Consider the following 13,313-nt stretch of genomic DNA (forward strand, 5'->3'; position numbering starts at 1 on the left):
ACAAGTGGCTGAGTGACATGTACAATATTGCACTCAGACACTTTGACGTCCATGCAGCATCAAAAGCCTGCGCCTTCTTGAAGCATGTATAAGTATTAATGCAGCATGTTTGCGATAGGGCCAAGATCATACTTGCACCGCATTTGCACAGGGGGATGCGACACGCATCTGCACATCCATGCGCAACGGTGCACCACATTGTACATGCGGCACATCTGTGTTTGCGCACGGGTGGGCAGATGGCTCGATACTTCTGGTGCATCCCTGTTGATTGACAGAGATGCACAGGAAGTCCGTAATCTTGCACGGAATGTCTCCTTTTTTGCAAATGATTACGCCACCTCCAGGGTGGTTTAGTATTCAGTTGCATCTCCATGCTTTCACTCATTTGGTCAATCTGGATATGTATCTTGTTCCATGTGTGTTGTGTGTCAACTACCACCGCAACGTACATGGCACTCATAATCTCCGCTAAGTGCTGTGTGTAAAGTGTTTGGGGCAGAATTACAAGCCCCTTGCGTCACTTTCGCACCGTCCTTGCATCACTTTTGTGACGCAGCGGCTGCGTAAAAGTTGCTGCCCATTAACAACGTGACGCATCTAGGGAGATGCGTCACGTTGTGAAGCCCTGCGCCACATTACACCTGCGTCAGGTTTAATGTGTACAGGGTGGGCGTTCTGTCGCAGGAAGCCCCGTATAAGTGACCCAGTGAAATCTACAAGATTTCAATGAGTCACTTTTACATCCATGCTGCGTCAACACCCTGCGCCTGCTTGAAGCAGGCGTTAGTATTGATGCAGCATGTTAGGCATATGGCGGCCCTGGGCATTGCTGGAATTGCGTTGTGCTTGCGACACGACTCCAGCAATACGTGATTTTTCCGTCAACAGATGCGTCAGAATTTCTGACGCATCTGTCAATCCTTGCGCCATGGTTCGCCGTGCATCCATGGTGAGGCAAGGATTTGGCAAGTAGGTGCAGGGAAAGTGACGCATCTCTACAGATGCGTCACTTTCTTGTAAATCTGCCCCTATGTATTTGGAAGGAGATGTGAAGTCACACAGGGTGGGTTTCCCGCTCCCTGTACATATGGATGGTCCCCATGCACCACCAGTCCGTCAGACAAAGTGATGTTCTGGTGGCACAGGGGGCTTGTCATTGTACCCCATGTTGTTGTTCAAGGGATGTTTCACATATGGTACATGTGTGTAACCTGTGTCGACATGTTGCCTTATTGCATGTTGACTTGTGTGGCTTCTTCTCACCAACGTTTCCTTCTGTAAAATGATATGTGTGTATATTCGGAGTGAATAACGATTGATCTGTGAGTGGTACTTCCAACTTGCACAGCAGCTGACTGACATTACATCACACATTGTTGCCAGTGCCTGCATGTCATTGCTTGAGCTGTGACTCTGCACAGACATGTATGTATTTTTCTTATCCACGGCGGAAATGCTGCATCACTTTTCACATGTCCATATGTGAGACATCAGCATCCCAAGGAGCTTTTGCACAAGTTTTTCCATGCGTGATATTTGTGGCCACTTTCAGCAGCTATGCTTGTCAGGACCACCACACACACATAGCTTACTCAGGGTGCCGGTATGCATGATTCACTGCATGCCATCTATTCATGCAAAAGAAGGTTGCACACGACTATGAAACATGTTTTTGATAGGATGTTGCTTTCCTGTGCTATGGCAGTGCCACAGCTTGTCACAACCAAGGTCCTTCCACTGCCATGCAGCAGCAGTTTGATGTACATCTGCACATGTATATATCTGTGATTTGAACTTGAACGTTAATGGACACAAAGTTGAGGATGCAACTTGAAATTGTGTAATGTTCTTTATTGTACATTTTACTGACTTCAATTTTCTACATCATGAGAAAAATTGAGTCACTATGTGTGATCGACGTCGTATCCCTGCTGCTGTGTGGTGGAGGTCTTGCACTTGGGGTTGCACATGTTCATCATCATCCACCTGTCCAGGCTGCTGGTCCTCCTCCTCCCAGGGCACATTAGTTTTGACACAAATGTTGTGGAGTATCGCACATGTAAGTATTATTTTGCAAACAGTTTCTGGTGAATAAAGTAGCCTTCCACCTGATACGTCAAGGCAACGGAACCTTGACTTCAGGATTCCGAAGCTGCGTTCAATAATGTTCCTTGTCCGGCAATGGGCATGGTTGTATGCCTTCTGTTGGTCAGTGCTTGGATTTCCAAATGGTGTCATAACCCAACTCTGGACTCCATATCCTTGATCAGCTGTAATTGGGAGGTAATAGATACGTGTTACTTTAGGCTGACATCAGTATACATGGCATGTGTCCTATGTCTACCTGCGCAAACTTTGAAACTACTCAAGTCCATGTTTATGGTGTTCCTGTGTGTGGTGGGTAGACGGTGTGTGGCCTTGACTGCTCTGATGTGTGCACGCTACGCGGGGGGATGGGCAGTTGCTTTTTGCAACTCATATCATGTAGCAGACAATTTTACAGGGCTCATGCAGAACATGGGTGATTGTTTGCCGGACACTGTGAAACAGGGGCAGAGGGCCCTGCCCTTCAAGGACTCTGGCAAATTGTGCTGTACCTTCATATTCCAACAGGCATCCTCCCAGGGGTACTCAAAACAGCATGCCGTGGTTGGATGGGGGGCTTGACAGGGCCAAACCTTGATGTCCCATATGCACGTGACATCGCAGTATCCATGTGTGAGGTATTAGTTCACTGTGGGACCAGGGGCGACTGTCTGTTTGGCAGACAAAGGGTATGACTGATATTGTGGATTGGTCTAAGGATGGCGTGCTCCTTCCCTTTGCTGACCTACCTGAGCAATGTGGCCCCTGAACAGGTCAGTTTATCAGATGGTGCACCAATACATGCTTACGGTGTGTAATTGCTATGTGCACGTGTATACACATTGTTGCACATTCTAATAGTATTACTTAGCTATTTACATGCATTTTGTACTGCACCTTTCAATGGTTAATTTGAGTTAGATGCCATGTGGCACATTCATGAGGTTTTGCCGTAGGGAAGCGCAGCAGGCCTTCCTGCTGCGCTTCCCTACGGCAATTTAAAATGGCAGGGATGCGCCGTATCTATAACATGAGGCGAATTCCTGTCCTTTTTCCCTGCGCAGGCGCACAATGGGCTGCCTGCGCCAACGCAGGCACCTCTGCACCATGGTACTAGGGTGGCTGCGTTGCGGGGATGAATATTGTTGTACAGGAAGGGTAACCTTTCTGTACAACAATAATCACATGAGGTTTTTTCACTTTCTATCTGTGCTGCAGAAGGCAGCACACATAGAAAAAGCACAAACGAGGAGAAATAAAGATATTTCTCCCCGTGTTTTTTTTTTTTAAACAAATTATTATTCTGTTTTTGCATATACAGGACCATTGAAGTACAGTATGCATGAAACACAATACTTTTACATATGAACTAACTATATAGCATATATATCCGATGCAACCTTACACGTCGTGCCACATAGTTGTCAATGCCGACCAAATAAAACATACGAGAGCTTGATAGTACCTCAGTCAAGCACATTACTTTGTATCCAACCATGCCCCTGCGCTACGTTCCCAATATTCAAGATTCGATATCTATGGGGGCTCTGCCTCCCAAACAACCCTCCAACTCCCTACCCACCCCAACCCTCCCAATTAACCCAACACTTGCCACGAATTTCAGTCTGAGGGTCACAGATCCTTGACCTCGGGAGGGGAATGGGAGTGGGCGGACCCAGACTTCAAGTGCGGAGTCGGGGAAGGATAGAGGCCGAATACATCGGCCAGAGTGGGGACTGTGATGGTTCCGGACAGGCATAACAGAGGGGGGGAAGGCTTGTATCATCACCCACCAGGATATGGCCTCAGTCAGACAGGAGATTACAACCCTCAGCCCCACTGGACTGGCTACAGCTACTACCAGACTCAACCGTTGGCATACACCCTGTTTCACGCTGGGGTCCTCCGTGGACTGTGCCCCGCAGCCTCCTCACATTCCTCCACCTCACCCTTAAATAGCTCAGTCAGATGTGCCCATTCTAGAGATATTAGACACTTTCGCAGCCCTCGACTCTCTTCACGGTGCAACGCTTCTCACTCCACCACTGACCCCCTCAATACCTCCTCCCCCCAGACCTCCACCCGCGGCAGGGCTCAAGACTTCCACCGCTGGGTTATCAGGCGCTTTGCCAGCATTAATGGCAGATTGGCAAAGCGACGCAACTGTTTTGCCTTCAGGGGGTGCGGCAGCAGTCACAATGGGCAAGCTTCTGCTGTGTCCCAGGAGGGGCGTTCAGTAATTATATTTAATACGTGCATTATCCTATCCCAGTATCAAGATATTTATCCCCGTTGAGCCTCCCTTCTGCCTCCCCTGGGGAGGCGTAAGCTTTTGGCGCTGCATCAGATTTCCGATTTCTCGAATATCAGAGGCAGTGTCAAAAGGGCATGGATGTTGCTGGTAACGTCCCCAGCAACACCCATTGGACGCCCCTTTTACGCGGAACACTGCGTTGAAGGGACTGCTATTTATGATGCAACATTAAGCCGAAAAAAGTGGCTCAGTGCTGCCTGATTAATATCACGCTGGCTTCTGCGCCACAGAACGTCACAAAAAGTTGCGTTCCTATGGTGCTAGGGGCTTCATAAATGAGGCCCCATGTGTGCATATGTTGTCAGTGTGACTTGGTGATCAACAAAGTTTGATGTGTGATATTTCCATGCATTCCTATCAGGTGTCCCTTGGCCCTTTACGTTATGCTGCTATTTGGGTCTGCAGGTTTGTCCAATATGTTGTGTGGTTATAGTGTATATGTGGCAATGCATTTCCACATTGATGCATTGCATCATTTGGACCTAAGGGCATGTCATGTGGATGTAATGTGGCATTGTAGAAGCAGCTGTTGCATAATATATTTTGATATACATTTATTGGTGCTTACCTACAAGAAGTCCGTTGCCATATTGCCCATTTTCAAAACGTTGATTGATTATGCTGTTTCTGAAAATGTAGGAGTCATGCACACTGCCAGGGTATTTCGCCAGGACATTGAGAAATTGTCCCCGATGGTCCACAATGGCCTGGACATTGATTGAGTGTATGTGTTTTCGGTTGCGGTAAAGGTGTTCCGTAGCTGCAGGTGGTACGAGCTGTACATGCGTGCAGTCCATTGCTCCAAGCACATGAGGGAATCCAGCAATAGCATAAAATCCTTCTTTGATGTCCATCTGCAGCTGCTGTGTGTTGGGAAAATGTATATACTGTGGGGAGAGCTGGAGAATGGCATCCAGGACCGTAGGGAGGAAGCCGGAGTAAGATGACTGCGACACTCCAGCCACTTGTGCAGCTGTTGTTTGGAACGATCCAGAGGCCAACATATGCAATACCGCCAGTAGCTTTGTCAGGGGTGGGATGTTGTTACCCCTTTCAGTTGGTGCCTGTAGCTGTGGTGAGATCTGCCGCAACAGATTTAGTATGGACGCTTTCCTGATCCGATACAGTTTGATGACTTGTTCGTCCCGGAGTCCAATGAGGGTGGTCCTTGGACGGAAGATGCGCTCCTTTCTCCTGCGCTGCCTTTGTGGTAATGGTGGAGGCTGCGGTAGTGGGATTGGTGGTGGTGGTCTTTGTGCAACTCCCAGCTGAAGGATTAGCAGGTCCATTTTGCTTGCTATGCTTCCAAATTGCTATGTGGCACTTTAAATCAAGTTCTGGTGAACTTGCGTCGTTATTTGCGCGTGGGTTTATGGGGCGCAGGTTTTCTGACGCATTCACGCATTTGCGTGACGCATTACGTAGATGCGTCGACGCAGGGAAATGACATAAATATGCCTGCGTCAGTAATGCGTTGCTTTTTGCTTGGGAACGCCTACCTTGCATATATTAAAAGTGACGCGACGCAGCCGTTTCTGACGCAAATTAATTCCGTCGCATCTTGGATTACGTGACGCATATCCGTAGATGCGTCACAATATAAATTTTGCGTAAAAAAAAACCGCCGCAGCGTCACATAAGTGACGCAACGGCGGTGTAAAAGTGGCGCAAGCCCAACATAAATCTGCCCCTTAGTTTATACCTAGTTTAAATCTAACTGTGGTCAGAAAATATTTTACTGTGTTCAAATATATAATACCCTTATTACTACATCAAAATAAGAATGCGATGTAAACAATCTGTCCTGGATGAGCTGAGTTATGGCCAAGAATAGTTATTTTGGAGTCCTGGTGAGATTCACAAGGCACTTGGGGCCATATTTACCCATGTTTTGCATCGCTCTTGTATACAAAACAGGGTACAAAGTTCCTCTGAAACAAAGAAGAGGTAACGGGGGAGAAAATGAAAAGTGAGGAAAAAGGTAATCCTACACTTGCTCCCGATTATCACCAAAGTGAAAGAGAAGGGAAGGGGGGGAGTTCCCCTGGTGGAACTAGAGCTCTCACACACCCAGCGAACTAGGTGTCATGCTTCATCATATGAGCTTGCCCCTCATCAGGTCGGCGCTGCAATACCTGACGGGCTCCCGAATCGGGGCTCTTTAGCGGGGATCTTCTATTCCTGCCGGTTGGTGCGTGGGGGTGAGGGGCCTAGTATGTGTAGATGTGAGTGAAAGTGGTTAAGTGTACTCTACATACCACGTTCACAGGACCGTGACCTGGCCTGTCGCTTAGGATTACTAGCAACAGTCCTGGCGGAAACGTAAAATGGACACCGATTGGGTCCCGCGTGTTGTCACGCCAGGCTTTGTCACCTACCCTGCCGCCAGGAACCGGGGTGCATCGCTCTTGTGCCACACAAGTTAACGCAAGAGCACACAAAACCTAGATGAGATTTCCACAGCCACGCAAGGCCACCTTGCCTGGGCCTGTGTGGCTTGGTAAATCTGGAGTAACGCAATAAAGCGCAGATCACTGCCTTGTGATACTCTACGTGATGGAGGCTCTACATGGGTGGAGTGTGGAAGTTGCCATGCATCCACCCAAGTATTCTGAAGCATTCCCAGATTTACCAACGGTGGTAGACCTGGAAATGCGTCAGAATTGTATGCCTTTTCACCAGAGGCACAACGAGGAGAAATATCTTTATTTCCTCTCGTTGTTTCCTCTTTCAAAGTGTTTAGCATTCTGCAGCACACTTAAGAAGGGGAATATACCTGGAAAGATTCTTTTTGTGCAGGAAGGTCTCCCTTCCTGCACAAAACCAATCCTGCCTGTAACGCAAGCACCCTTCTATGGCGGGAGGGTGCCTGCATTGAGCCTAGGCTGCTAATTGTGCGCCAGCACAGACAGAGGACAGAAATGTGCCATATCTTGATAGATGTGTGCATTCCTGTCCTCACTCTTTCATGCAGCACAGCACGGTGTCTTGCTGCATTGCGCTGCGTGAGAGTTTGATAAATCTGGCCCTTGATCTTCAGTCTAATGGTTTCTTATGTCACCACAGCCCTATGGCGGCTTTGTTGGACATTCTTACTCAGTTAATGTACAAAAGAGGATTGTTATTCCTGGTGAACTAGTGTCCACTTCAAAGAATGAGGACACCACCTGGTAGATGTCACACAAAGTAAATAAAAGAAACCTGTGCTAAACCCCTGTTAAAGTGACACAAAGCAATTAGGCTTAGATGAAATCAATTTATAAATTATTTAAGCAAAGTATTCTTAGTAGAACAGGGCACACAAAACAAAACATTTATTTTTAAAATATTATATGATAGGGTTATTATAATTTTATTGGTAAAATAAGACCAACATTACAAAAGTGCAATAAGAGGAATCAGAGATTAGAATTTTTAAAGACTTAAATGAAAATAGGAACAAAAAGCACAAGGCACCATTGATAGTCTGTGGAAGCAGTAGACCGGGACCTAGGAACAATTGGAGGCTGACCATGATGGTACCCTGGTTGGACACAGCAAGTGGATTTGTCCCAATGAAAGTCTGGAAGTCAAAACTTTAAAAAATGTTTCTATGTCAGACTTCAGAAAGACATTTTGCCACTTTTTTAAAGAAAAGCTTTGACATTTCTTCAATGTCCTGACACAGAAAGGGACTTGGCCACTTTTTGAGAAGAAAATATTCCCTGGATGAGCCACCCTTGAAATTGTAGCCAGCGCCATGGAACTAAAGGCCACATACCTGAAACAGGTTGGTCCTGCCGGAGCTCTGGTGCACTGGAGATTTCTCACTGAAATGTTTTCAAATCCCAGCACTCAATGGGACTTAGTTGTTTTTTCAGAGGTGCTGGGTTTAGGTTAACGTTCTTTTTTTACGAAAAGCAAGTTATGGGCATAAATATAAAGGTGCTGTGCAGGAGCACTGCTACGTGCATAGGGCTGTTGGGTGTTGAATGATATGAATGATATAGTTCACAACATAGTGGAGATGTATTGGGTTCAAGTAATATGCTCTGTCTAAAAGAGCTTTTCTTAAAATATTTTAGAATTCTCTAAAAATACTAATTTTACTGAGGTGAATCGCAACTATAAACCACTAATTCCCTTTCATAGTCATTCAGACTTACATTTTGTATTTTTTTTTAAACAGATGTGTTTGGTATCACTTAGGGCCTGATTTAGATCTTCGTGGTCGGATTACTCAGTCACAACAGTGACTGATATCCCGTCCATCCAAAATTTGAATCCCATTATGTCCTACGGGATTTATATTTCGGCAGACGGGATATCCGTCACCGTTGTGATGGAGAAACCCATTTGCCTAGCTCTAAATCAGGCCCTTAGGCTCATCAAAACATTTGTCGTGGTGCACGTTTCTGACATTTAGGATCAAACCATTCATTAGTGGTTTGCGGCATATAGGAGATGAGCACTGGTGTCTCTCCCCTGAACAGGAGCTCTTTGAAGGGCCAAAATGGTGAGGAGTAGGTCACAGGAGATTTCTGAAAATCCTTTCAGACAGAGGAGATACAAGGGATTGAAAGACAATGGTAAGGCATGATGATCACATCACTTCCAGAAATTTCTCCCATCCTCAGAATCCTACCTGACCTGTTTCCAGTTATCACCATCACAACCTCAACCCATCTAGATGGTGTGTCAGCAGTCAAGTGTAAGAGACTCCACCAGGAACTGATTCCTGGACCATCGCTGGAAGAAAGTAGAAAAAGCCTTCCGTCATCAGAGTCGAAAATGGCTGATCCAATACAATAGAGGTGATGCTGAGAGGTGAGAAGACTCAAATCAGAGCCAGAGGAGAGGGTCTACCTGGGTAATAGAAGGAAGGCCAAAAATGGTTTGACAGGCTCTGTTTTCCAACTTGGCTTCAGCTTTAAGTTAGTATCTCCCTTGACCCTCTCCCTCCCCATTTGCAGCTTACACCTACTCTTGACTGGGCAACATCTGAGGCAAGGAGATGTGCAGGGGATGATGCATGCCAAATGTCGTTGTTCCATCCAATAGATTCCATTTGGCCCTCAATATGAGAAAGAAGAAGGGCAAAGAAGACGCCCAGCAGTGGAGACTGCATAGAAGAACAGACTTGCCCCCAGCCCCACTGGCCCGTCTGCAGTTTCCAGAGATCCTGTACCAAAAGTCGCCTCGTCCTACAGACAGCAACCTCCAGAACCCCTGAGAGGACTGACTGCCTTCAACAAAGACCGGATCTCCTGTGAAGCTCTGTTCAAAAGAAACTCCCAAGACAGACTCTGTGTCAAGTTAACCATGCAATCTTACCTCTAATCCACACGGTTGGTTTTCGCAGAGACATTATGGACCAACTTCCCAAATACCCTACTTTATGACCATCGTATTGATAATTTACTATGGTGATGTAATAGGGTTTAGGGAGGCGGGCCGGATACTGGACGTCTGATGATTCCTTCTTGTCGACCTGCGAGGCAACAAGAACTAGTATTCAGTATTGTTTCCTAATATACTTATTGGCATTAACTTCTTCTCTACAGCAATCTATACATTCTTTGATGTATTCTTTGAATGTTCCTACCTGCGATCTAAAGATGATTAGCTCAACGTCCAGGTGTTCTTATAGTAGTGGTTGACGATCAGTACTCTTTTGATGTGGCGTAGTTTCTTTCACTAGGCTCTACTATGTAGAGTTTACTACAATGAGAAACAAAAACTGTCAGAGGCTGAATACACAATTACCCTAGTAATTACTTGTGTAACTTTCTCTCCTATACTTCCTAACTTTGACCTTTTCCAACACGTAGAAAAAGACACATTGTTCTCTCAAGCCTTGTAACTCTATAAAAACATAAGAGTTCTAATAATAACAATCACGAAAATACACATAAGTCTAATTAAATAGTCTCTGGAGTTTTCACAAAAATGCAATGTTCTTGGTTTCTTCTAAGAAGTGACCAAAAACGGGTTTCCAAAAATTAGTCCATGTCTTTCAAAACATTATTGATGCAATCAAAACTTTTCTTCTTGCAATGGGCGCCAAATATTTAAAGTGCACTTATCTTTCCTTGTTGTTTTGTCTTTTGCCAGGTTCGAGTTCTAAAGGACGTCGGGATGCTGACTTCTTTAAAGAAAACCACTGGATCAGCTGTCAGGTAAGATTGCAGCCGCGAGCGTCCCCAGCAACCAGTTCCGACAAAAAACTGGTAGGCTAAGCACCTTCTAGAATTGGGTGCGGCCTTAAAAAGGCTCCCCACACCCAAGATGGCTACCGCGCTGACGCGCATCTCTCGTAGCATTGTGTGATCAAAGTTCACTTTGATCCTGCAGCGCTCGGGTGCTAGACGTGTCTTTCTTGAGTACGGCTATGCTCCGTGAATGTTTTGTCCCCAGCCTCTGTCTGTCCAATACGCATTACTTCAATACATTGTAACAAGTACGTAAATTACTAAGCGTTCTTACATGCATTGTGAAATAAACGTTATCTGCACACAAATGCCATTTTAGCATTCTTCCGTAAAAATAAGTACAAAATACATAATCATCATAGTAAAACACAACACACATTATACATAACTTTGGTTGTGCTGGTTGCACGGGATAGGGGTGGGTTTTTATAGAGTTGAATACAAGCATTTTAGGTTACTGTAACCCTAGCACTGTCGTACTGTCTTACTTAACCCTTCTTACTCTTGGCTGGATGTGCTATCATTACAGTACCCCCCTTTTAAAATCCCTCCTAAAACCCTGGGTATAGGTTTTGGTTTCTCAGGATGTCGCCTATGAACGTTTTTTATAAGTCGAGCCGCATTTTTCAGATGTGCTAATGGTTCCAAGGAATGCTCCTCAGGGCCATAACCCTTCCAATCAACTAAATAATGTAATTTTCCTCTTATTCTTTCAGCGTCTAATAGGGTTCGTACTTCAAACCCAGTTATCCTTTCTTTGTCAATAGGAGGTGGAGGGGTGGTTTTATGGGACATAGGATGATAAGGTTTTAAAAGAGACACATGAAACACTGGATGAATTCGATATTTGTTGCATAACTCTAGATTAATCGCCACTGGATTGACTACCTTTTTGATTAGAAATGGTCCGATAAAGCAAGGACAAAGCTTTCTATTACCATGAAGTCATAAATTCTTTGTAGACAGCCAAACTTTATCTCCCACTACATACGGTGGCAGTGGAGTACGGTGTACGTCTGATGACTTTTTCTGACTTACTTTAACTTTGGCCAAATGATATTGAGCTTGTTGTTGAATTGACATTAATTTGACTACATATTCCTGACTAGAAGGGTTCAATGTATTGGATGGAATGGTCCCCGGAATGTTTTTGGGTGAAATCCTTGACTAAAACTGAGACATTCCTATAGATGAATGTTCAGAGTTATTATATGCGAATTGCAATGCCCACCAGATGTCAGACCATTGTTGATTACAATCTGGTAATGTACAGCGTAAATATTGTTCAATAGTTTGATTGGTGCGTTCCGTTAAACCATCTGTTTGAGGATGGTAGCTTAAAGCTATTTTCACTTCCATGTTTAATGACTTACTTAAATTTTGAAGATATGGGAAATAAATTGAGGGTCTCCGTCTGAAATAACAATCATAGGGATTCCATGAAGACAAATAATATGTTTGAGCAAATACTAATGCCAATTCCGCTTCCGAAGGGAGTTTTTTTAACGGGATGAAATGTGCCATACGTGTAAAATGCTCAATTACAGTTAGAATGGTATTGTAACCTGTTGTGGTAATAGGGAGTTCCACAATAAAATCTAAAGACACTGTGGGCCATGGTTGTGGAGGTATCGGTAAGGGCTGCAAGAGACCCGTAGGAGCTTGATGTGAAGATTTATTTTGACTACATATCGCACAAGTATCCACATAAATGCAAATGTAATGAAACATTGACGGACACCAGAATGAACGTTGGATCAACTGATACGTCTTTGTAATACCTGGATGTGCAGACAAAAGAGAATCATGATGCATTTTAATAACATGATCTTGTAGTATTTTAGTTGGCACAAACACTTGGTCACTCATCCATAATAAATTGTCTTTCCACAAAAGTGAAGGAGTCTCCTCTTGCCATTCTGATTGTGGTTTTGTTTTTAACTCTTCTTGTATTTCAGAAATCACTTCTTTGTTTGTAATGCTAGCTTGAAAACAATAGGATGGAAGGATTGCTGGTGGCAAGGTTTTTACATTACTAGTTTCCTCAACACGTATACGTGATAAAGCATCAGCTTTATTGTTGTCCTTCCCAGGTCGATGTGTTATCATAAAATTATAATCATTAAAATACAATGTCCATTGCAATTGACGTGCTGACAAAGCTTTCATAGATCTAAGGTGTTGTAAATTGCGATGATCAGTATAAATTGTAATAGGATGCGTAGCTCCTAACAAGTAATTGCGCCATTCTTCGAACACAGCTTTAATGGCCAATAATTCTCTATCCGCAATATCATAATTAATTTCAGCAGGTAATAATTTGCGGGAAAAATCAGCTAGGGATGCATCTGACCAGTATCTTTGTGTCTTTGAGACAGAATGCCTCCTATAGCAAATTGTGAGGCATCTGCTTCTACAATGAAAGGACGGGAAGGATCTGGATGCATAAGAATGGGTACAAAAGTAAATTGTGTCTTTAATTCCTGAAACGCCTTTTCAGCTTGTTCATTCCATTCGAATTTTGCTCCTTTACATAATAACTTAGTAATTGGGGTGATGATTTTTGAAAAGTCACAAATAAAGCGTCTGTAGAAATTTGCAAATCCTAAAAAACTTTGGATTTGTTTTGGTGTAGATGGACTAGGCCAATTTATTACAGATTCAATTTTTCTAGGATCCATTTCAATACCATTTGACTAAATGAGGATGTCATCAATATA

The sequence above is a fragment of the Triturus cristatus genome, chromosome 7 (genome assembly GCF_964204655.1).
Source record: "Triturus cristatus chromosome 7, aTriCri1.1, whole genome shotgun sequence".
Classification (NCBI taxonomy): Eukaryota; Metazoa; Chordata; class Amphibia; order Caudata; family Salamandridae; genus Triturus; species Triturus cristatus.